Source organism: Bufo gargarizans, chromosome 2 (assembly GCF_014858855.1).
Source record: "Bufo gargarizans isolate SCDJY-AF-19 chromosome 2, ASM1485885v1, whole genome shotgun sequence".
Taxonomy (NCBI): domain Eukaryota; kingdom Metazoa; phylum Chordata; class Amphibia; order Anura; family Bufonidae; genus Bufo; species Bufo gargarizans.
Genome location: NC_058081.1, coordinates 328,845,504 through 328,868,215, shown reverse-complemented (window position 1 = coordinate 328,868,215; position 22,712 = coordinate 328,845,504). Strand labels below are relative to the sequence as shown.

Genomic DNA, 22,712 nt, shown 5'->3' with positions numbered 1-22,712 from the left:
CATTCTTGGCAAATGCTTTTGCTTCTATTCATCTTGCGCCGTTCCAAGAATTTCACCTCTAGCGGCGTAATACGGATGCCCCCGTCTGTCCCTCTTAATCATGGCCCCAGTTCCGAAAACCAACAAGATAGAACCGGAGTCCTATTCCATTATTCCTAGCTAAAGTATTCAGGTGACCCGGCCTGCTTTGAACACTGTACATTTTTTCATTGGTCAGCTAAGCAGCAGGCCCTCTCCCATAATTTTTTAAATGGTCAGCTCAGCAGCAGGCCCTCAACCATTATGTTTTAGAACAGGCATGTCCAAACTGCGGCCCTCCAGCTGTTCCAAAACTACAACTCCCAGCATGCCTGGATAGCTTACAGCTATTAGGGCATGCTGGGAGTTGTAGTTTTGCAACAGCTGGAGGGCCACAGTTTGGACATGCCTGTTTTAGAGGGTCAGCTCAGCAGCAGGCCCTCAACCATTATGTTTTAGAGGGTCAGCTAAGCAGCAGGCCCTCAACCATAATTTTTTCGATGGTCAGCTCAGCAGCAGGCCCTCGCCCATATTGTTTTAGATGGTCAGATCAGCAGGCCCTTGCTCCAAATGTTTTTGAGGGTCACCAGCAGGCCATCAATCATAATTTTTCAAGGCTGTGTATGCCCTCCTTTATGTGTAACTAAAAGTGTATTGGAGTGCTGGTTCCTTGTAATTTTTGGCAGCCCTTTCACTTTATATACAAGTAAATATACAGGAAAGAATGTTTCCTAACAATTTTTCCTCTAAAACCGATTTTATCTTTCTGGTTTTGTGCGTATTATTGTCAATTTGTAAAAGTGGCGCATTACTCAGACAAAATCGTTCCCAGCAGCGACCTGGGAGTCCAAGATGCATTCAGACATCCTCCCCATGCTGTTCCACATTTCGGTGGTGTTTCCATCAATTTCTAACCTTTTTCCATGAACCAGGCACCATCCCCTCTTCAGAGCAGGGGGTGCCTGGTTTATTGCTCGGGTTCTCCCATTGACTTCCATTATGCTCGGGTGCTCGGTAGGGCACCGTAAACACACCATTCTTTTCTTCAGTAAGGATAGAGAAGTTGGTCAGACTTGATGGGAAAATGGATGGAGCAAATATAGGGTAATCTTGGAAGAAACCTGGTAGAGGCTGCAAAAGGCTTAAGACTGGGGTGGAGGTTCACCTTCCAGCAGGACAACAACCCTAAACAAACACAGACCTACAATGGAATGATTTAGATCAAAGCATATTCATCTGTTCGAATGGCAAGATCAAAGTCCACGCCTAAATCCCATTGAGAATCTATGGCAAGACTTGAAAATTGCTGTTCACAGATGCTCTCTATCCAATCTGACTGAACTTGAGCTATTTTGCAAAGAAGAATGGGCAAAAATTGCTGCCTCTAGATGTTCAATATCCCAAAAGACTTGAAGCTGTAATTGCAGTAAAAAGTGGTCCTACAAAGTATTGACCCAGGGGGGCTGAATACAAATGCACACCACACTTTCCAGATTTTTATTTATTAAAAATATTGAATGCCATGTATCATTTTCTTATCACTTCACATACTTTCTACTTTATGTTGTTTTATCTAATAAAATCCCAATAAAATGCATTTAAATTTGTAGGTGTAACAGGAAAAAATTTGGAAAAGTTCAAGGGGTATAAATACTTGTTCAAGGCACTGTATATCTAAATGCTGTGGCCATGCATAGTGGTTTCTGTGACTCAGTACACCAGCCTCCCAGCTATGTTCTTTTTGCCCTCAATCAGTACTTTGAACCTTCTGTCTCAGTACAGTAATCCTCTTTGACAAAGGAATGTTTCTTTCCTCAACTGATTGTAAAGTTTAGCTCTGCAAAATACGTTTGGTATAAAACTGTTCGCCCTTAAGGCCCCCATACACATTACACTATTATCAATTGGACCCAACCTTTACAGCGGAACCAATATATATTTTAATGTGTTTGGGGAGCTCCAGACTGTTCTCCAACAGATGAGGTCAGAAGGATCAGGTAAGTTAAATTTCAAAGCCTGATCCTTTTGCTCTCTAGGGAGATATGTTGCCACCAAAAGTTTCTGGCAGCAGCTTTGTCCTCTTTCACCAATGAAAGACATGCATGCTCAGCCAAGCCGAACATGCTTGTATATGAAGGATTCCAGAGAGATAGCTGTGAACTGAAAAGTTGTTTGGTTGGCTGCTATTGAAGGTATATGGCCACCTTTAACCCCACATGTACTGCGCAAGGTCTGCGGGACTCTGGGGAACGATCGCGGCACCATGCCTGCTCTTACCAGAAGGCAGCCATGCCGGGTAAGGGCAGCATGGCGCTGAACTGCCCACCTGCATCCCCAAGTGCTGCGATTGGCCGATAAATGAGACCGGAACATTGCAGCGCATGAAGCTGTCAGAGATATCGGGGAGGGTCGGGAGGAGGTCAGGGGGAGGTGGCAGGAGCTTAACAAGTCATCACCGGTCACCTCCGAGGTGAGGCAGTATGGCGTGCATAGACTCTCATGTCAGGCTGAACACAATTATTAGGGTTCTGAGGCTGTTGGTGCCATGAGGTCGGAGTTATGGCTTCTGATATTATTTCACTCATCTACTGAATAGGTTAGACCACCCACTGGTCTAGCAGCCAACATGTCTAGGGTGGCTGTGCATTTTAAGTATCCCCCTCCCAGGTCTTCATTAGGATGCCCAAATGGTTTGCAATTAGCAGGCCAGTGCTAAATGGGGGCTTCCTCTGAGAATGTGGAGTGTCTCATCTGGTCTTCAGATGGGCTGGCATCTAGAGGCACCATTTGCATTTGCTTAATAGATCAATAGCCACTGCTATACAATTAGCTATTAATAATGTAAGTTTAGGAGAATATGAGATCTAGCTATCTGCCTATCTATCTGTCTGTCTATCTATCTGTCTATTTACCTCAGATTTCGTTACAGTATGGCATAAAGATTTACAAACTTTGTGAGAGTAGCTCCGGGTACACCCACAAATTCTGCGTTTATGAAGTGTGGGGATCAGCTCAAACAGTGACTTCAGGTGTCATTTAAACAATAGTCTTTTATTTTGCTCAAACACAGCTTTAAACAAATGCTCGCTTACTTCAGCGGGTAAACACAAAGAAACACAGTTCATATGAAAATGGTCTAACTCACAGTCCTCTGTAGCTCCAGAGTTCCACCACCCGCTGGAGAGGGGGAAAAAAGATTAGGCCATGGCAGGCTTATCCACAGCAACACACCACACAGCTTTACTCCCAGTCTGTTACTCTTCCAGACTAGGAACCACACCCCCAGCTCTCCTGGGATTCCTGGCTTAAATAGGCCAGCCAACACCTGGCCTGGATACGTGGGAGTAGTCATCCCATCCTGCTCTTTGACTACTCCAATGAAACCCGGCCCGGATCAGCTGCAGCTAGCAGCTAAACTACCTCTAGCAACTGTCAGTAACCTAGGGTTACTGACGAAACATTACCGGTTCATTTCACTGAGGCCAGGCACCTCGGTGACACGTATCTATCATCTATTATGGCACCTTGTGCCTTCTCACATATCCCCCCCCCCTCTGTCCAAAGCCGGGGGCTTGGACATCTTTAGCCCCCAGACTGTGTACCCTTGACAGGGCGTCCGCATTCCCTTGCATCTTGCCTGGCCTGTGTTCTACTGAGAAGGAGAAATCTTGAAGTGCAAGGAACCAGCGGGTAACTCGGGCATTATTCCCCCTCTTCTCTCGCATCCACCTTAGGGGAGCATGGTCTGATACTAACCTAAACCTCCTTCCTAGTAAATAGTACCTCAGGGAGTCTAGTGCCCATTTTATGGCCAGACACTCCTTCTCAATGATGGCATAATTCCTTTCTGCTGGGGACAGTTTTCTACTCAGGTACATCACTGGGTGCTCTTCTCCATTCACTACCTGAGACATGACTGCACCCAGACCGACATCGGAGGCATCGGTCTGGACCACAAACTCACGGGAGAAATCCGGGGCTATCAACACTGGTTGCTTACACAGGGCCTGTTTAAGCTCTTGAAAGGCCCTTTCCGCTTCTGGGGACCACTTCACCATAGCAGACTTTGTGCCCTTTGTCAGGTCAGTCAGGGGAACCGCTATTTCTGCGAACCTGGGGACAAACCGCCTATAGTAGCCCACAATACCCATAAATGCCTTGATCTGCTTCTTAGTTAGTGGACGGGGCCAATTCTGAATGGCTTCTACCTTGTTAAGCTGGGGTTTAATCTCCCCTCTCCCCACTACGTAGCCCAGGTATATGGTTTCCTCCATGCCTAGGGCACATTTGGCTGGGTTTATCGTAAACCCCGCCTTCCTTAGAGCATCAAGGACGGCCTGAACTTTTCTGAGATGGCTTTCCCAATCGCGACTAAAAATGACAATGTCATCTAAGTACGCCGCGGCATATTCCTTATGGGGCCGTAGTACTTGGTCCATAGCCCTTTGGAAGGTGGCAGGGACCCCCTGCAAGCCAAACGGCATTCTTACATACTGAAAAGACCCCTCAGGTGTAGAGAACGCAGTCTTCTCCTTAGCCTCTTGCGACAGTGGGATCTGCCAGTATCCTTTAGTGAGATCTAAGGTGCTAATATACCTTGCGGGGCCTAGCCATTCGACCAGCTCATCTACCCTGGGCATAGGGTAAGTATCAACTGTGGACACTTCATTAAGCTTGCGGTAGTCATTGCAGAATCTCCACTCCCCGTTTGGTTTTGGCACTAACACTATGGGGCTGGACCAGCCACTTTTAGACCTTTCAATCACCCCTAGCTCCATCATCCTCCTAACCTCTTTGGAAATCACGTCCCGGCGAGCTTCAGGGATCCTACAGGGTTTTAAGTTCACTCTCACTTGGGGATCTGTGAGGATCTCATGTACTATCACATTGGTACGGCCAGGGGTTTCTGTGAAGAGATCCGTATTCCTCTGCAGCAGTTCCCTAAACTGTTGTTTTTGGGAGGGGGATAGGGTCTCTGAAATTTTAACAGCTTCAATGGTGGACCCCTGTTGAACCACCAGGCAAGAAGCTTCAGGTGGGTCTCTCTCCTTCCAGAGTTTGACCAGATTGACATGGTATATCTGGTAGGGCTTTCTCTTCCCTGGCTGGTGTACCCTATAATTGACCTCTCCCACTTTTTCCACTATCTCGTAGGGACCCTGCCATTTGGCTAGGAATTTGCTTTCGACAGTAGGGACTAACACTAACACCCTATCTCCCGGATTAAACTGTCTTAGACAAGCGGACCTATTATATACCCGGGCCTGTGCCTCCTGAGCCTGAAGCATATGTTCCTTTACAATGGGCATCACCCTTGCCATCCTCTCTTGCATCTGTGCTACATGCTCTACTACACTTTTGTAGGGAGTGGCCTCACTTTCTCACGTTTCCTTTGCCACATCCAAGAGACCTCTGGGGTGTCTGCCATATAGTAATTCAAAAGGTGAAAAACCTGTGGAGGACTGGGGCACTTCTCTAATAGAGAACAGTAGGTATGGTAACAGACAATCCCAGTCCCGCCCATCCTTCTCTACCACCTTCCTCAGCATGGCCTTTAGGGTCTTATTAAAACGCTCCACAAGGCCATCCGTCTGAGGATGGTATACGGAGGTTCGCAGCTGAGTGACTCTTAAAACTTTGCACAGTTCCCTCATCACTTTTGACATAAACGGGGTCCCCTGATCTGTAAGAATCTCTTTGGGAATACCCGTTCGGGAGAAGACATGGAACAACTCCCGGGCAATATTTTTGGACGTGGGGTTCCGTAGGGGAACAGCCTCGGGGTACCGGGTAGCGTAATCAGCGATTACGAGGATGTACTGATGCCCCCTAGCGGACTTCACCAATGGGCCTACCAAGTCCATTGCTATCCTTTCAAAGAGGACCTCAATGATTGGTAAGGGAACGAGAGGGCTACGGAAGTGTGCTACTGGGGAAGTGACCTGACAAACTGGACATGATTGACAGAATTCCCTAATCTCTCGGTAACACCCCGGCCAATAAAATCGTTGTAGGACCCTCTCAAGTGTTTTGTCTGCACCCAGGTGACCACCTAACACATGGGAATGGGCCATGTCCATAACCATACGTCGATATGGTCCCGGGACTAGTAGCTGCTCTATCACTTTGTCCCGTATCTTGGTCACCCGGTATAATAGATCCTGATTCAGGGCAAAGTGTGGAAACCGTTGGTCGACCCCGGGCTCTTGCGGAACCCCATTAAGGACCTCCACATTCTCTAGTGCCCCTTTTAAGGTCAAATCTCGAAGTTGGGCCGTACCAAACTTTCCCCGGGATACCTCCAAGTCGGGGACATTTTCCTCTGGGGTATCCTCTTCCTCATTGTCTCCCAGCAGGACAGTCAGAGGAAACTCCTGGGTCGCCTCTGGACTCCCACCCACAGGGTTGCATGGGCCGGCGCGGTGATTCGGCATAGCAACCTTTGCCCACAGGTCCCAGAACAGGGGGCAGTCACGGCCAATAATAACCTCATGCAGTAAGCATTTCACTACTCCCACATGGTTGGTCAGGGCAGTCCACTCTGTCTCCAGAGTAACCTGGGCCAGCGGGTAAACTCTGGTGTCACCATGAATACATGTGACTCCCAGATTTTTCCCAGGGACCAACACATGAGGAAGAGAGGCCGAGATCAGGGTGATCAAGCTCCCTGAGTCCAATAGTCCTGAGACGAGAGTTCCATTGACGGTTAGTGTACTACACATATGGGGTCCCTCCCCCCCTGTGGGTACGGCGCTGCAAGCTGGCTGCGCAAAGAGGGAACTGCGCCGGCCCACAGAACAGTCCATGGGCTCCGTGGTGAGGGGACATTGGGCTACCATGTGACCTGGGGCCCGACATCTCCAGCAAATGATTTCCCGAGAGGTTCCTCTGGGTATGGGTTCAGGCATCCCCCTGGCCTTGACACGAACCTCTCGAGTAGGCTTGGCCCCTAGTCTCTGACTATCTGAGTCCTTCCGGGCCCCCCAATATATTGATTTCAGGTTCCCTGGACCGCCCAGGGACTTCTCCATGGCATGGAATCTCTCCACTAGTCCCACCAGGTCATCTGCTGTCTGGGGGTCACCCTGTGTAACCCAGCACTGAATGGGGTGAGGAAGGGAGTGCATGTACCGGTCCATGACTACACGCTCCACCATTTCAGCAGGGGAGCAAACCTCTGGCTGCAACCACTTTTGAACCAGATGTAGCAAGTCAAATAGCTGGGACCTCGGAGGTTTGTCCAGGCAATAGGTCCAGTACTGTACCCTTTGGGCTCGCACTGCCAAAGTAACACCTAGCATTGCCAGGATCTCGGCTTTTAATTTGGGGTACTCTTTTGCGTCCTGCAGGGCAAGATCATAATAGGCCTTTTGGGGCTCCCCAGTTAAATACGGGGCCAGGACTTCAGCCCACTGATCCGGTGGTAGCTTTTCCCGGTCAGCCAACCGCTCGAACGCAGTGAGGAAAGCCTCGACGTCATCCTCCAGGGTCATCTTTTGTAAAGCTTCCCTCACAGTCCTCCTGACACGGTGACCATCATTCGGAGTGGGAGGAGTTGAACTCTCCCGGGTGCGAACGGCGTCGGTCAGAACGGCCATCTGCTGGATGAGCAGCTTGTTGGTCTCTTGCTGGGCTTGCATGGCATCCGTATGTGCTTTCTGTTGCTGCAAGTTTGCCTGCACCAGGTGCTTAATCACTTCCTCCATGGGAGCTGGTGTGGGTTGGCTCTGTGTTGCAGCTTTGACCCAGGACATGTAATTCGACCGCGGGTTTATGCCCGCATCCGACACCACTTGTGGGGATCAGCTCAAACAGTGACTTCAGGTGTCATTTAAACAATAGTCTTTTATTTTGCTCAAACACAGCTTTAAACAAATGCTCGCTTACTTCAGCGGGTAAACACAAAGAAACACAGTTCATATGAAAATGGTCTAACTCACAGTCCTCTGTAGCTCCAGAGTTCCACCACCCGCTGGAGAGGGGGAAAAAAGATTAGGCCATGGCAGGCTTATCCACAGCAACACACCACACAGCTTTACTCCCAGTCTGTTACTCTTCCAGACTAGGAACCACACCCCCAGCTCTCCTGGGATTCCTGGCTTAAATAGGCCAGCCAACACCTGGCCTGGATACGTGGGAGTAGTCATCCCATCCTGCTCTTTGACTACTCCAATGAAACCCGGCCCGGATCAGCTGCAGCTAGCAGCTAAACTACCTCTAGCAACTGTCAGTAACCTAGGGTTACTGACGAAACATTACCGGTTCATTTCACTGAGGCCAGGCACCTCGGTGACACGTATCTATCATCTATTATGGCACCTTGTGCCTTCTCACAGAAGGTAGAGATTCCCGGATAGAACCCCCAGAATGCACCCCCAGGAGTTAGTGGGAAGATTGTGTGGGAGTTACTGCACCCACTGCTGGATAAGTGTTACCACTTCTATGTGTATATCTATTAGACCAGCATACCCCTATTCAGGTCCCTAACTGCCAGAGGTACTGTGGCTTGCGGCACAGTGCGCAAAAATCAGAGAGGCCTCTCTAGATCCATGGTAGGGCAACCATGATAACATGCTGGTGGTTAAGTACAAGGACAAGAGGGACGTCCTTGTACTGACCACCATTCACACTAATGCTAGCTCCCCTGCCCCTGTACCACAACCACTACCCTCAAACCAGTTTGCATCCTGGACTACAACTGGCACATGGGAGGGGTGGATCTTGCAGATCAACCCATGAAGCCCTACAGTGCCACATGAAAAACAAAAGTGTGGTGCAAAAAGCTGGCCGTACACATTGTACAGATGGCAATGGGCAATGCATACGTGCTATTTCATTCTGCAGGCCAAAGAGGAACTTTCTATCAGTTCCAAGAGGTGGTAATCAAGGCCCTAACCAAGGCCAGGAAGGGTTCCAGTACTTCAGAAAGTTCCGGTGCCCGTGTTGTACCAGGGCAACATTTTCCAGGGTCAAGTCCCCCAGACAGCAAGAAAGGGACGGACCCCAAAAAGATGCAGGGTGTGTTCCAAAGGGGGGATAAGGAAAGACACAATTTACCACTGTGAAACCTGCCCTGAAAAACCTGGCCTGTGCATGCAGAAGTGTTTCAGAATATACCACACATCTATGGAGTATTAATTTAATTTCATCCATGATGTACCCTGTAGTTTTACCACTTTATATATCTGATTTAGTCCACCTAGCTTGCATATCCACTGTCCAACAACCACTGCATATTTTTTTCTGTGAGACAACCGTGCCCTTTCCATCCCTTAAAATGTCCGGGTGCTCTTTCCGAAATGGGGTCACTTCTTGGGGTTTTTCATTTCTGGGGAAATTTATTTAATGCGACATGGCAGCTAAAATCCTTACTACTTACCTGCTGGCTGCTGCGATGTCTGTGTCCGGCCGGGAGCTCCTCCTACTGGTAAGTGACAGGTCTGTGCGGCGCATTGCTGTCACTTACTAGTAGGATGAGCTCCCGGCCGGACACAGACATCGCAGCAGCCAGCAGGTAAGTATGATGCTTCTACTATTGCTAAGTAACCATGGCAACCAGGACTGCAGTGGCGTCCTGGTTGCCATGGTTACCGATCGGAGCCCCAGCCATTAAACTGGGACTCCGATCGGAACTCCGCTACCACCAATGATCAAGGGGGGGGGAGAGGGGGAGGCAGTTATTGATGCAATAGAGGGAGGGAGGGGGGGCCGGGGGAGGCCGCACACTGCCACCAATGTTAATAATGCAATAGAGGGAGGGGGGCCGGGGGATGCCGCACACTGCCACCAATGTTACTAATGCAATAGAGGGAGGGAGGGGGGCCGGGGGATGCCGCACACTGCCACCAATGTTAATAATGCAATAGAGGGAGGGAGGGGGGCCGGGGGAGGCCGCAAACACGCGCCACCAATGATATTCAAACTGGGGAGGGGGGGGTCTGTCCCCCGGCTGCATGGCAGCCCCTGATCTCTTACAGGGGGCTATGATACGCACAATTAACCCCTTCAGGTGCAGCACCTGAGGGGTTAATTGTACGGATCACAGCCCCCTGTAAGAGATCGGGTGCTGCCAGGCAGCAGGGGGCAGTCATGTACACAGTTTGTTGTATATTCTAACTAGAAGCGTCACCATCACTATGGGAACGCCTCTGTGTTAGAATATACTGTCGGGTCTGAGTTTTCACGAAGTGAAAACTCAGCTCTGAAAAAGCTTTTATGCAGACGGATCTTTGGATCGGTCTGTATGAAAGTAACCTACAGCCACGGATCATCTTGTGTGCATCCGTGTTCTTTCACGGTCCCATTGACTTAAATGGGTCCGTGAACCGTTGTCCGTCAAAAAAATAGGACAGGTCATATCTTTTTGACGGACAGGATACATGGATCACGGTCTCGGCTGCAAAATGGTGCATTTTCCGATTTTTCCACGGACCCATTGAGAGTCAATGGGTCCGCAAAAAAAACCTGAAAACGGCACAACGGCCACGGATGCACACAACGGTCGTGTGCATGAGGCCTAATTCTGTGAAACACCTGATGGGTCAAAGTGCTCACTACACACTTTGAAATATTCTTTGATGGGTGTAGTTTCCGGAATGTGGTCACTTTTTGGGGGTTTCCACTGTAGGGCCACCATTCCAGCTAAATTCGCTCTCCAAAAGCCATATGGTGCTCCTTCCACTCTGAAGCATGATGTGCGCCTATACATCAGTTTTTGAGCACAAATGAGGTGTTTCTGTAAACTCCAGATTCAGGGTAATAGATTTTGAAGTTTTTTTGGGCTGTTAACCCTTGATGTGTTGCAGAAAGTTGATAAAAATGTAAAAATCTGCAAAAAAAGTGAAACTTTGAAATTTAATTCCCATTTTAATTTAATTTTTGTGGGGCACCTAAAGGGTAAACAAAGTTAGTAAAATCCGTTTTGAATAGCTTGAGGGATGTAGTTTCTAAAATGGGGTGATTTATGGGTGGTTTCTAATATGTAAGCCCCAGAAAGTGACTTTATAACTGAACTGGTTCTGAAAAGATTGGGGTTTGGAAAGGTTCTTAAAAATGTTAAGATTTGCTTCTAAACTTCTAAGCCTTCTAACGTCCCAAACAATAAAATGTCATTTTCAAAATGATCCAAACATGAAGTAGACATATGGGGAATGTAAAGTAATAACTATTTTGGGAGGTATTACTATCTAAGTAGAGAAATTAAAATTTGCAAATTTTCCAAATATTTGGTAAATTTGGTATTTTTTTATAAATAAAAATGACATTTTTTTTACTTAATTTTACCACTGTCATGAAGTACAATATGTGACGAAAAAACATGGCTTGAATAAGTAAAAGCGTTTTAAAGTTATTACCACATAAAGTGAGACATGTCAGATTTGCTAAAAATGGCCTGGGCAGAAAGGTGAAAAATGGCCCGTTCCTGAAAGGGTTAAAATCCAGTCATCAGACTGTACATCATAATCAAGCATCTTTTTATGGGTGATACACTATAGACTTCTGTAAAAACATGCTACACATTCAAAAGTTTTAAAAATTTGTGTAAATTATCATCATATGTAAATGATCAGGGCAATGATTAGGAAGAAGGGTTCCTAGGAATACTCATTCCCAATAATTGCCATGTGTAAAGGTGTGAACGATCGCCTGATGAATGAGCAAACCATTGGCTAAAAGCATCGCTGATGTGGTCACCTAAATCTTTGTTTCTGGGCAGCAGATCATCCTGTCTAAACAGGGGTCTGATGCCTAGAAGCCAATGGGCCCACAGGAGGAATTGATTCTGAGGGCCCACCCTCTGTGTATATAGGACCTTAAGGGCCCTGTTTTACTAGGGCCAGTCTGACCCTGATAGAAGCAATAAATCTATATGGGTAAAAGCTATCTGTCACGGTGGGGAGTGGGGGAAACTTCCCACTATATAGTAGGATCTGTTACTAGGCCAGACAAAAATGAAGGGAGCAGGCCACAACCTACAGGCCGCCCTAATCCTGACCCTGATCTCCTGACCGCATGAGCAAACCCTGAAGGTGGGAGGGCTCATGCACTGGAACCTGGATCCTGCTGACCCTGACGGTCCCTGGCATAGGGGTCAGAAACCGGTTCCTCAGGGACTCAGTGTCATGGAACCATGAACCAGACGTACAACAGAGATGAGTGGAAATAAGAAGGCTTTATTGGAAATCAAGCCGTAGCAAAAGTCCAAACGGATGGCTAAACCGAAGCAGGGTCTTGCGTAGACAGAGGTCAGGAACCAGGAGGGTGGTCAGACGAAGCCAGGATCAGGAACCAACGGGGTAGTCAGACGAAGCCAGGATCAGGAACCAACGGGGTAGTCAGACGAAGCCAGGATCAGGAACCAACGGGGTAGTCAGACGAGGCCAGGATCAGGAACCAGAAGCAGCAGCAGTCTTAGAAGCATGTGAACACAGGAGGACCAAGCAAGGAACTGAAGCCACAGACCTTCTATATATATATATGAGCTAGGCATCCAGCTCCTCCCAGTGGGAAGGAGGAGCCGCAGGGTGGGAGGCTACAAGAAACCCAGAAACCAAGATGGCCGCCAGCACATGTCAAACGAAGGAGAACAGTGAGAAGGTAAGACCATGACAGTACCTCCCCCTCAAGGGCCCCTCCTCCGCGGAGTAAGGAACGGTTTCAGAGGGAAGCGTGCGTGGAAGGCTCGGAGCAACGCAGGAGCATGGACATCTGCGGAGGGAACCCAGGAACGCTCCTCTGGACCATAACCACGCCAATGGACCAAAAACTGCAACCGACCGCGGACCAGGCGTGAGTCCAGGATATTGCTCACCTCATATTCCTCACGATTGCCCACTTGGACCGGACGGGGCCGAGGAACCGAGGAAGTGAAACGATTACACACCAATGGCTTCAACAGGGAGACATGAAACACGTTGGAGATCCGCATGCCAGGAGGAAGCGCAAGGGCATAGGCTACCGGGTTTACCCTGTGAAGCACTCGGAAGGGACCAACAAAGCGAGGCGCCAGCTTGGGAGTGGGCACTCGAAGGTTGAGGTTGCGGGTGGACAACCATACACGGTCTCCGACCTGGTAGGAAGGAGCGGGCGCTCATCTGCGATTAGCCTGGAGTCTCTGGCGTTGCGCAGAGACCTCAAGGGATCTCTGGATCTGTACCCAAGAAGTACATAGGACGGAAAGGTGATCCTCCACAGCCGGAGTATCCTGGGGAGAGAATACCTCCGGTAACACGGCAGGTTGGAACCCATAATTGGCCATGAAGGGAGACGTCCCAGAGGAAGAGTTCACCGCCGTGTTCCTGGCAAACTCAGCCCAAGGCAGGAGGTCAACCCAATTGTCTTGGTGATCGGAGACATAGCAACGAAGGAATTGCTCCAAGGCCTGATTGGATCGTTCTGCGGCCCCATTGGACTGAGGGTGGTAGGCCGAGGAGAAAGAGAGATGAATCCCCAACTGGGAGCAAAAGGCGCGCCAGAACCTGGACACAAACTGACTCCCCCGATCCGACACAATCTCCTTGGGCAAACCGTGCAACCGGAAGACCTCCCTGGCAAAAATCGAGGCCAACTCTTGTGCAGAGGGTAACTTCTTGAGAGGAACACAGTGGCACATTTTGGAAAACCGATCCACAATCATGAGAATGACCGTATGGCCTCGGGATGCAGGGAGGTCCACAATGAAATCCATCCCCAGGTGTGACCATGGACGCTCCCCGGTGGCTATGGGTTGCAAAAGGCCCAACGGAAGGTGCCGAGGGGACTTACTCTGGGCACAAACGGAGCATGCCGCTACATATGCGGCGATGTCGGAACGTAGAGAAGGCCACCAGAACAGACGTGAAACCGCCCAGGACAGCTGATTCTTTCCAGGGTGCCCCGCGGTCTTGGAGTTATGGTAGGTTCGCAACAACCGAGTGCGCAACTCCTCAGGCACAAAACATCTGCCGTTGGGTCTCCCAGAGGCAGCACCAGATTGAGCCGCCAAAATCTGCTCACCCAGAGGATAGGTCAGGCTGGTGCGAATAGCGGCCAGGATCTGATTCGGGGGTATGACCGTAGTCGGAATCGACTCCTCCCCGGACAGCTCGGAGTACTGCCGTGATAAGGCATCCGCTCTGATGTTCTTGGAGCCGGGTAGGTAGGAGACCACGTAATTAAAACGTGACAAGAACAGAGCCCATCTGGCCTGACGTGGTGTCAATCTCTTGGCCTCAGAGAGGTAGGTCAGATTCTTGTGGTCCGTCAGGATGAGAACCGGAACCACCGAGCCCTCGAGCAAGTGCCTCCATTCTTTAAGGGCCTGCACGATGGCCAATAACTCCCTGTCACCAATCTGATAGTTGCACTCCGCGGAAGACAGTTTCCGGGAGTAAAACCCACAAGGAAGCAGAGGACCCTCTGGTGTTCTACGCTGAGACAGGAGGGCGCCTACTCCCGTCTCAGACGCGTCCACCTCGAGGACAAAAGGCAACCCAGGGTTGGGATGCGACAGAATCGGAGCCGACACAAAGGCGGACTTTAGAGCCTCAAAAGCTCGGATGGCCTCGAGCGGCCAGACCTGAGGATTACTGCCCTTCCTGGTCAGATCCGTGAGAGGCTTGGCTAGCATGGAAAAGTCCCTGATGAACTTCCGATAATAATTGGCGAAGCCCAAAAAGCGCTGCAGGGCACGAAGCCCACTGGGCTGGGGCCACTGTAAGACAGCCGAAACCTTCTCAGGATCCATGGAGAACCCCTCAGCGGAAATGATGTAACCTAAGAAGGTTACCTGGGATCGGTGAAATTCGCATTTCTCAAGCTTACCGAACAGCTTGTTCTCTCGTAAGCGTTGCAACACTCGTCTGACATCCAGAATGTGGGCCTCCATGGATGCAGAATATACCAAGATGTCATCCAAATAGACCACCACACACTGCTGCAACAGGTCACGGAAAACATCGTTGATAAATTCCTGGAAGACTGCGGGCGCATTGCACAACCCAAAGGGCATAACCAAGGATTCATAATGACCGGTCCTGGTGTTAAACGCGGTCTTCCACTCATCGCCCGCCTTGATCCTTACCAGGTTATATGCCGCCCTCAGGTCGAGTTTGGTAAAGACCGTGGCCCCTTTGAGGCGATCGAACAGCTCGGAAATCAAGGGTATCGGGTAAGCGTTCTTGATCGTGATGCGATTGAGACCCCTGTAATCGATGCAAGGCCTCAACTCGCCGCCCTTCTTTTTCACAAAGAAAAATCCAGCCCCTGCCGGGGACGAGGATTTGCGAATGTGTCCGCGTGAAAGCGCCTCCCTCACGTACTCCTCCATGGCCTCATTCTCCGCTACCGACAGTGGATAGACTTTGCCACGAGGAGGAACGGCACCGGATTGTAACTCTATGGCACAATCGTATGGGCGGTGCGGAGGTAGGGCAACCGCGCGTACCTTATCGAATACATCCCGGTACTCTTCGTATTCAGGAGGCAACAGAGAGTCCGAGGAAGTACACAGCAACTTGACAGGCCCATGGATGCAACTAGCCCCACACTGCGGTGACCACGAGAGGATCTCGACCGATCTCCAATCGAAAGTCGGATTATGCTTCTGGAGCCAGGGGTACCCCAAGACCACCGAGTAGTGTGGAGACGAAATAACCTGGAGACAGACCGACTCTCTGTGAACGGCACCAATGGCTATCCCCACTGGAAGGGTCTCATGAGTCACGTGTGGCGGCAGAAGGGGTCTGCCGTCTATCGCCTCAAGAGCCAGTGGGGAACCTCGAGGCTGCAGAGGAATGGAATTGGCGGCAACGAACACTCTATCAATGAACAAACCACCAGCACCAGAGTCCACCAACGCCTGGGTCGTCACCGAGCCCCCGACCCAGGAGAGGACAACCGTGATCAGTGGTTTGTCAACACGGGAAACCGGGGACGAGGAGACTCCACCCAAGATCTGCCCCCGACAGGACCTCAGGTGCGAGCGTTCTCCCGGACGGTTCGGACATGCCAACCGAAAATGCCCACCGAGACCACAGTACATGCATCGGCCCTCGCGTCTCCGGAGTACCCTCTCCCCCTCAGACAGGCGAGCAAACCCCCGCTGCATGGGTTCACCCCCAGACAAGTCATCCCCAGGAGGCGTGGGAGGAGAGGGAGGCACGGGTGGGACAGCAAACGTAGGCGCCAATCTGTTAGGAGACCTCCGCAGGCTCTCCTTAAAGGAAGGTCTCTCCCTGAGTCTGGTGTCAATCAAAATCAGGAAAGAAATAAGAGACTCGAGCTCCACTGGTAGGTCCTTAGCTGCAACCTCATCCTTCAAGGCATCCGAGAGACCATGAGAGAAAGCAGCGACCAGAGCCTCATTATTCCAGCCCACCTCTGCTGCCAGGGTACGAAACTCAATGGCGTATTCAGCTACGGATCGTGAACCCTGTCTGATGGACATAAGGAGCTTCGCAGCAGAGGCAGCACGAGCCGGCACATCGAATACCCTCCGAAGAGAAGCAACAAAACCGGAAAACTCGGCAACCACCGGATTGTTGTTATCCCATAAAGGGCTGGCCCAGGCCAAGGCCTTGTCCGAGAGCAGCGAGATCAAGAAGCCCACCCTTGATCTCTCAGTAGGAAAGGCATGTGGCAGCAACTCGAAATAAATGCCCACCTGGTTAAGGAAACCTCGGCACTGAGTTGGCTCTCCCCCAAAGCGCTGTGGAAGGGGGGCAGAACCGGTCATACCCCGAGACACCGCAGGCGCAGCAACAGGTGTCGGGGTAGACTCTGGCGCAACAACCGGAGCGGCAGTAGGAGCGGGCCCAGGAGCGACAACCGACCCATCGGCAACGGAAGCGAAATGAGCCGTGCGTTCAAGCAGGGTTTGCAACGCCACAGCGAACCGACCCAACAGGTGATCCTGCTGATCAAGTCTGGCAACCAGCGTAGGTAGCGAGGATGGCCCTGTACCGTCAGAATTCATGGCTTGGTCCTAATGTCATGGAACCATGAACCAGACGTACAACAGAGATGAGTGGAAATAAGAAGGCTTTATTGGAAATCAAGCCGTAGCAAAAGTCCAAACGGATGGCTAAACCGAAGCAGGGTCTTGCGTAGACAGAGGTCAGGAACCAGGAGGGTGGTCAGACGAAGCCAGGATCAGGAACCAACGGGGTAGTCAGACGAAGCCAGGATCAGGAACCAACGGGGTAGTCAGACGAAGCCAGGATCAGGAACCAACGGGGTAGTCAGACGAGGCCAGGATCAGGAACCAGAAGCAGCAGCAGTCTTAGAAGCATGTGAACACAGGAGGACCAAGCAAGGAACTGAAGCCACAGACCTTCTATATATATGAGCTAGGCATCCAGCTCCTCCCAGTGGGAAGGAGGAGCCGCAGGGTGGGAGGCTACAAGAAACCCAGAAACCAAGATGGCCGCCAGCACATGTCAAACTAAGGAGAACAGTGAGAAGGTAAGACCATGACACTCAGACGAACCGGATTCTCCAGCTGCCTAGTAAGAGAAATGGCCATATGCAGCATCCGGATCGGCAGGTAAGATCACCAGATAACACGCTTGCCTGCCGCTGCCACCACGACTCGAACCCTGAGCATAAGTACAGGTGCCCACACATCAAACAGGACACCGTACAGACAACACCACACACAGGTATTCAGCACTCCTGATACTGCCTGGATCCCATGCCGCAAGGAGCACGGCAGCCCCAGGCAGCACTGCATACAGACTAATGGTTAACCTCTCCGGGAAACCAGCCCCCTCATGGAGGTATCAACATACCAGGATGACGTATAGTATACATGCAGGGACCAACACCAACAACAGCCAAGACATGTAACAACAAACAAAACGCTACACACACCCAGAACATAAACCCACACCACACAAGTGAGGGTAAAGGTACAAGGAGGGTACAAAAGGGAGGACAATTTATGTTCCATTACGGTGGCCCTCAAGGACTGGGCTGGAACACCAAGCAAGGCTGTAGTACAACTGCCCCCAGCCAGCAAGCCACAGGTTTATATCAAGCTTGCGGCCACACCAAGGAAAACACCTTAATCCCCACTAGCCAGAAGATTAACTCCTTGCTCACCAAACAGGGAGGCACACCTTAAAGGGGAAGTGCACGTGCAAACCACAAACTACACGTTGCCCCTGGCAACCAGTCTGCACGGCAACCGCGTCACGGTCAGCACCAATATGACCGTGACACTATCACTCCAGAAAAGGTGGTTGCTGCATGTAAATGCAGCTTTCAAGTTCTGTAACAAGAATGCAGATGTCAGTAGCAAACAGTTTATTCTCGATAATTGCCTGCTGTTGGGGCATTTAAAGGTTGATTAATAATGCATTTTGAAATCCCTTTGCAACGGTCTTAACTTAGTTTATGCATTGTACAAAAGCTACTGAATGCGAAGTGAATGTAAAAACTGACTGGCAGCAACAGGGTTAAATTCATTTACCATCATTACGTATAAGGCTGAGCCTTTGACCGTGTTAATATAAACTAGTATTGCACTTCACTCTGTTATGGGGAGGTATAACAATCACCAGTTGACTGCAAGAAGAGCTTCTTGAACAGTTTGGAGGAATATTTTGGCAGGTTTCTCAGTAGCCCCAGGGACCCTGGAGAATCGAATCCACGACTAGATTAACACTTTCCAGTTCTGAAGGTCCTGCAGCTAGATAGCGAGACAGTACACAATGCCATGTTCCTTGTGCTTTGCAGATGTTAAACTTTCTATCGCCCTCTCCTCGTGACAAACACTCCCCCTGACAACTGAATAAGGAGGTGGGACGTCTATAGAAAAGCAACTATTCACTGGCCAACTCCATTCTGGTAGGTTTCTTTCACTTCAGTGTTTTCTTACATATAATCATTGTTTGGCGGAGATCTCTAGAGTTGTTTTTTTTCTCTGCAAATGTTATAATGTGCATTCTGTTATATATTTTCACATCCCGAGGGGTGACTCCTGAGCTACAGTTTATTCCTTCTGCAATATTAGGCTTCTCTGCTGTGCTCCCTGCAGCTCACACAATCCATATGTAGACTAATTGTGTTGTATCCTCTATATGTAGTAGTACCTGCATGATAGGAGTAGCAGGTCAATAGTACTCCAAGAAAACCATCATAAATTGGGATATAGTTCTACTTTTGTAACATCTTACTGACACAGAAAACCTACTGGGGTTTCCAGGGGTGGATACAGGGAGCATAGGGCCCCTGTGCTCTCCTATAGCTCAGTATGGAGTACCCCATATGTCTCTCTAGCAATCCACCAGTAATTGTGAGCCATAAAATTAGCTCAGTCTCTTACATGCAGTTTGATAGACACTAGAAAGTGATTTAAGGGGACAGTGGGACCACCTACCTACTGGGCCTCAGTGCAGCTGCACAGGTTGCACATGTGGCATGTCTGCCCCTGGATAAAAAAAGAAAATCAAGTAAAAATCATTGAAAGATTTTGGATGGATTTAAAGGCCTGTTCACTTAAAAATTTTCCCTCCAAATATATTATTACTTACTATTATGTACTATTATCTTGAGTTGTGAGGGTGAGATGTAATGGGAGACACGAGACCCCCAGTCTAGTAATCAGTAGAAGTACTGTGGCTAGGTGCTAAATATACTTGGTTGGAAACCTCTTTGATGCTCTCCTTAACATAAGTAGTTAATTAAAATCAAGTCCCAGGTCCGTGCTTTGGCTAGAAGTGCTGAATGGATATTTCCATTTATAATAAAGAGTAGAAGTCTACTGCATGCAGAAGAATGTGTTGTTATCTAGAACTTCCCAATAGGGGGTCCCTTCTACTGACTATGCATAATGTAGGGCATTCATTTGAAAAAAAAGTTTAATGAAGACATAATTAAAATTGCAACACTGGAATTATGGAAATGATATGGAAATGATAAAGCAGAAACAAAATATTCAAAACCTCTTGATTTATTCAATATCGAGAATAAGTGCCACACACAGAAATACACATACTTACACGCCTTGGCATGCTATCGGTGAGGTTATTAATGGTTGTCTGAGGAGTGTTCTGTTTCGCTGAATGCACTTGGGCACACAAATCATCAAGATCCACTTCTGGCAGCTTCCTCCACCAAATCAATTTAGTGCAAAGCTGTTAGTGTACCTGAAAGGAAGACTAGAGAGGTCCAACTACCATACATTATGCAACCCCACACCACAATCCTGGAAGCAGAACAGGCGTGACATTCCCTTGTGAAGATCGCATGGTCTCCAGACCAATCTTCAGTTATTATTGCATCCAGAGCTAAAGGACTCATCGCTGAATAGAATAGACTTCCATTTCAGCCTCCTTGCTGTCTTGCTGTGCACCATGATAGACTTTGAGAGCAGTGACGTGAGGTCTATGGAACACCTATAGCTGGACTTCTTGCTCATAGCCCAATGTCGAACAAACACCTTCTGATGGTTTGTGTAGACCCTGTTTACCACCTTAGGCTTGAGATGTGACATCCAATTTCATGGATCCCTGTGCGCCATTCTTCTAATCATATTGTCCATCAGTGCAGAGGTTCATCTCTGTGCCCCTCTTGCTGTCATTCCAGTTTGTTGTTGTTCTCCCAATCAATGGAATATGCAGTGTTGAACAGTGCTGACATTTCAGCCTAGGTGTGTAGTGATCTGCTGGAGTGATAAACCAAGATCTCTCAGTGCAACAATTCTGTCCCTCTGAGTTTGTGTCAATTGTTGATAACTGGCACATCAACAAACAGGAGGCATTGCACAAACATCCTACATGACTTGATCTAATTTTTAAGGTTTAATGTATTTAAAAAAAAATTGCTTTCAATTTGGCTTTTTTGCCCTCCCCACATGCCACAGATTGGAGCTAGGTGCTGGAAAATTTGATCATCTGAAGATCTTAGTGCCACCTGCTACTTCCTCTATTTGCATAACCTTATAGCTTGTACTTCTTGGTTTTGCAATTTCAATGTTGAAGAGTTTAGTAGAGAGAATGCCAGAGAAACTCATCCACTTATTTTTGTGAACTACTGTATTTGTCTTTGGGTCTCTTAAATGTGAGACTGACCATACACTATAGATAGCTGTCTGTCAAATTGTTGTTCAGCCAACAACCACCCCTCCCCATACACATATTTACTTGGACCTTATGTGCATGTGGTCTAAATTCAGAGAGGGGGCTAAGCTGCTGCCAGACACCTCTGGCTGTGGTCTATCTCACCTGAAAAGTGGATCAGTTATGTATAAATCTGACAGTCTGATCCTTCTATCCCCCAGCATCTACTGTAAGGGGAACTGTTGGACATCCTCAAACTTGGTATGGCCAGTTTAAGATATCTCATTAATTTAATTGGAATCTATTCTATTAAATACAACCCAACTATCCTCAAATGATTCCCATCAGGAAAAACAAGAGTTCAAACATATGTGTAAGAATTGTACAGATTCTTTAAGCTTGAAATAAGGAGGCAAGTTACAGCACATTGACCAAAAGTTGGATCATAGTGTCTTTTTGATGTTTTAGAAATTCAGTAGTCCATCCCATTGCAATGGCCTCAGGTTAGAGCTTACCACAGCCTTCCCTTGGTCATCACAACATAAAACCTCATTCAGCTAAAATACCACTGGTAGAGCCAGTCTGCAGTGATTGGCAAGTAGAGCCGATCGGCAGATGCTGTATTACAGTGCCGATTGGCTCTTACGCTGGGTTCACACCTGAGCGTTCTGAAAGACAAGACAAGCGAACGCCGATTGTTGCGCGTTCCCGAAAGTCTATGTACGGGAACGCGCGACAAGACGCCCCAAAGAAGCTCATGTACTTCTTGGGGCGTCGGGCGTTTTACAGCGCGATCGTACGTGCTGTAAAACGCCCAGGTGAGAACCATTCCCATAGGGAATCATTGGCTTCTCCTTGTTGAGCGTTTTACTGCGCATAGGAGTGTAAAACGCTCAGGTGTGAACCCAGCCTTAAGTGCAACCTTTCTGCAGTATAGTACAGGGATACATCTATTGTTCTGCTATAGACCTGAGCCAGGATGAGTTGCTCCTTTGGATACCAGATGAGGAAACTTCATTTTATTATTACTTGAGACTGTATGTGCCTTACGGGACCCTGAAGACTCCTGTTCTCAACACAGAAAGCGATTTACAGCATCCAGCAGCTTTTTTACTTTTTTATGTACCGATTTATTTCTACTAGTTATCTAACATTCATTTTCTAGGGCTTTGGAATAAACTATTATTTTTTTTAATAAGTTTTTTTTTATAAGGTTACAACTGTAACTTGAGGGAGCACAGTATATTCATGTTATATAACATGCAGAGTGTGTCAACAATTCACAAATATTGACTTTGTTGACTTTGTGGTTGCAGTAAAAGGCACTTTCTGTTAGCAGTCTGCTCCATATAAACAGGATTCTCTGAGCCCCTCTTCATATACTAACCTTATGGCAAAAAGCAACAAATCAAGTTTTGTCCAGTTTTGAACACAACCGAATGGTCCATCAACTGAAAATGACTGCAAATAAACGTAGCCGGGGTGGGAGCCCTACTTACAGCACGCAGGCAGTGTGCGACAAGGACTGTTTACTGCAAATGCTGTTTAGCAATAGTCAGTAAAAGGTATACAGAGGCCCACACTTTTCCAAAAGTAGTCGAAAATGGCTCAATACACTTCTCACAATGCAGTAATGTCACAACAGATGAGTAA

At 48.6% G+C, this 22,712-nt stretch overlaps 1 protein-coding gene across 1 annotated transcript in view; it reads left to right on the top strand.

Annotated features, from left to right (window-relative positions):
• The first annotated feature begins 17,426 nt into the window (after positions 1–17,426).
• ACSS3 (acyl-CoA synthetase short chain family member 3) overlaps positions 17,427–22,712 on the top strand; it is a 124,207-nt gene continuing 118,921 nt past the window's right edge. The window contains exons 1-2 of the mRNA XM_044280551.1: positions 17,427–17,460; positions 18,736–18,846. The gene's annotated coding sequence lies outside the window, so the exon portion shown is untranslated. The remainder of the gene's footprint in view (positions 17,461–18,735; positions 18,847–22,712) is intronic.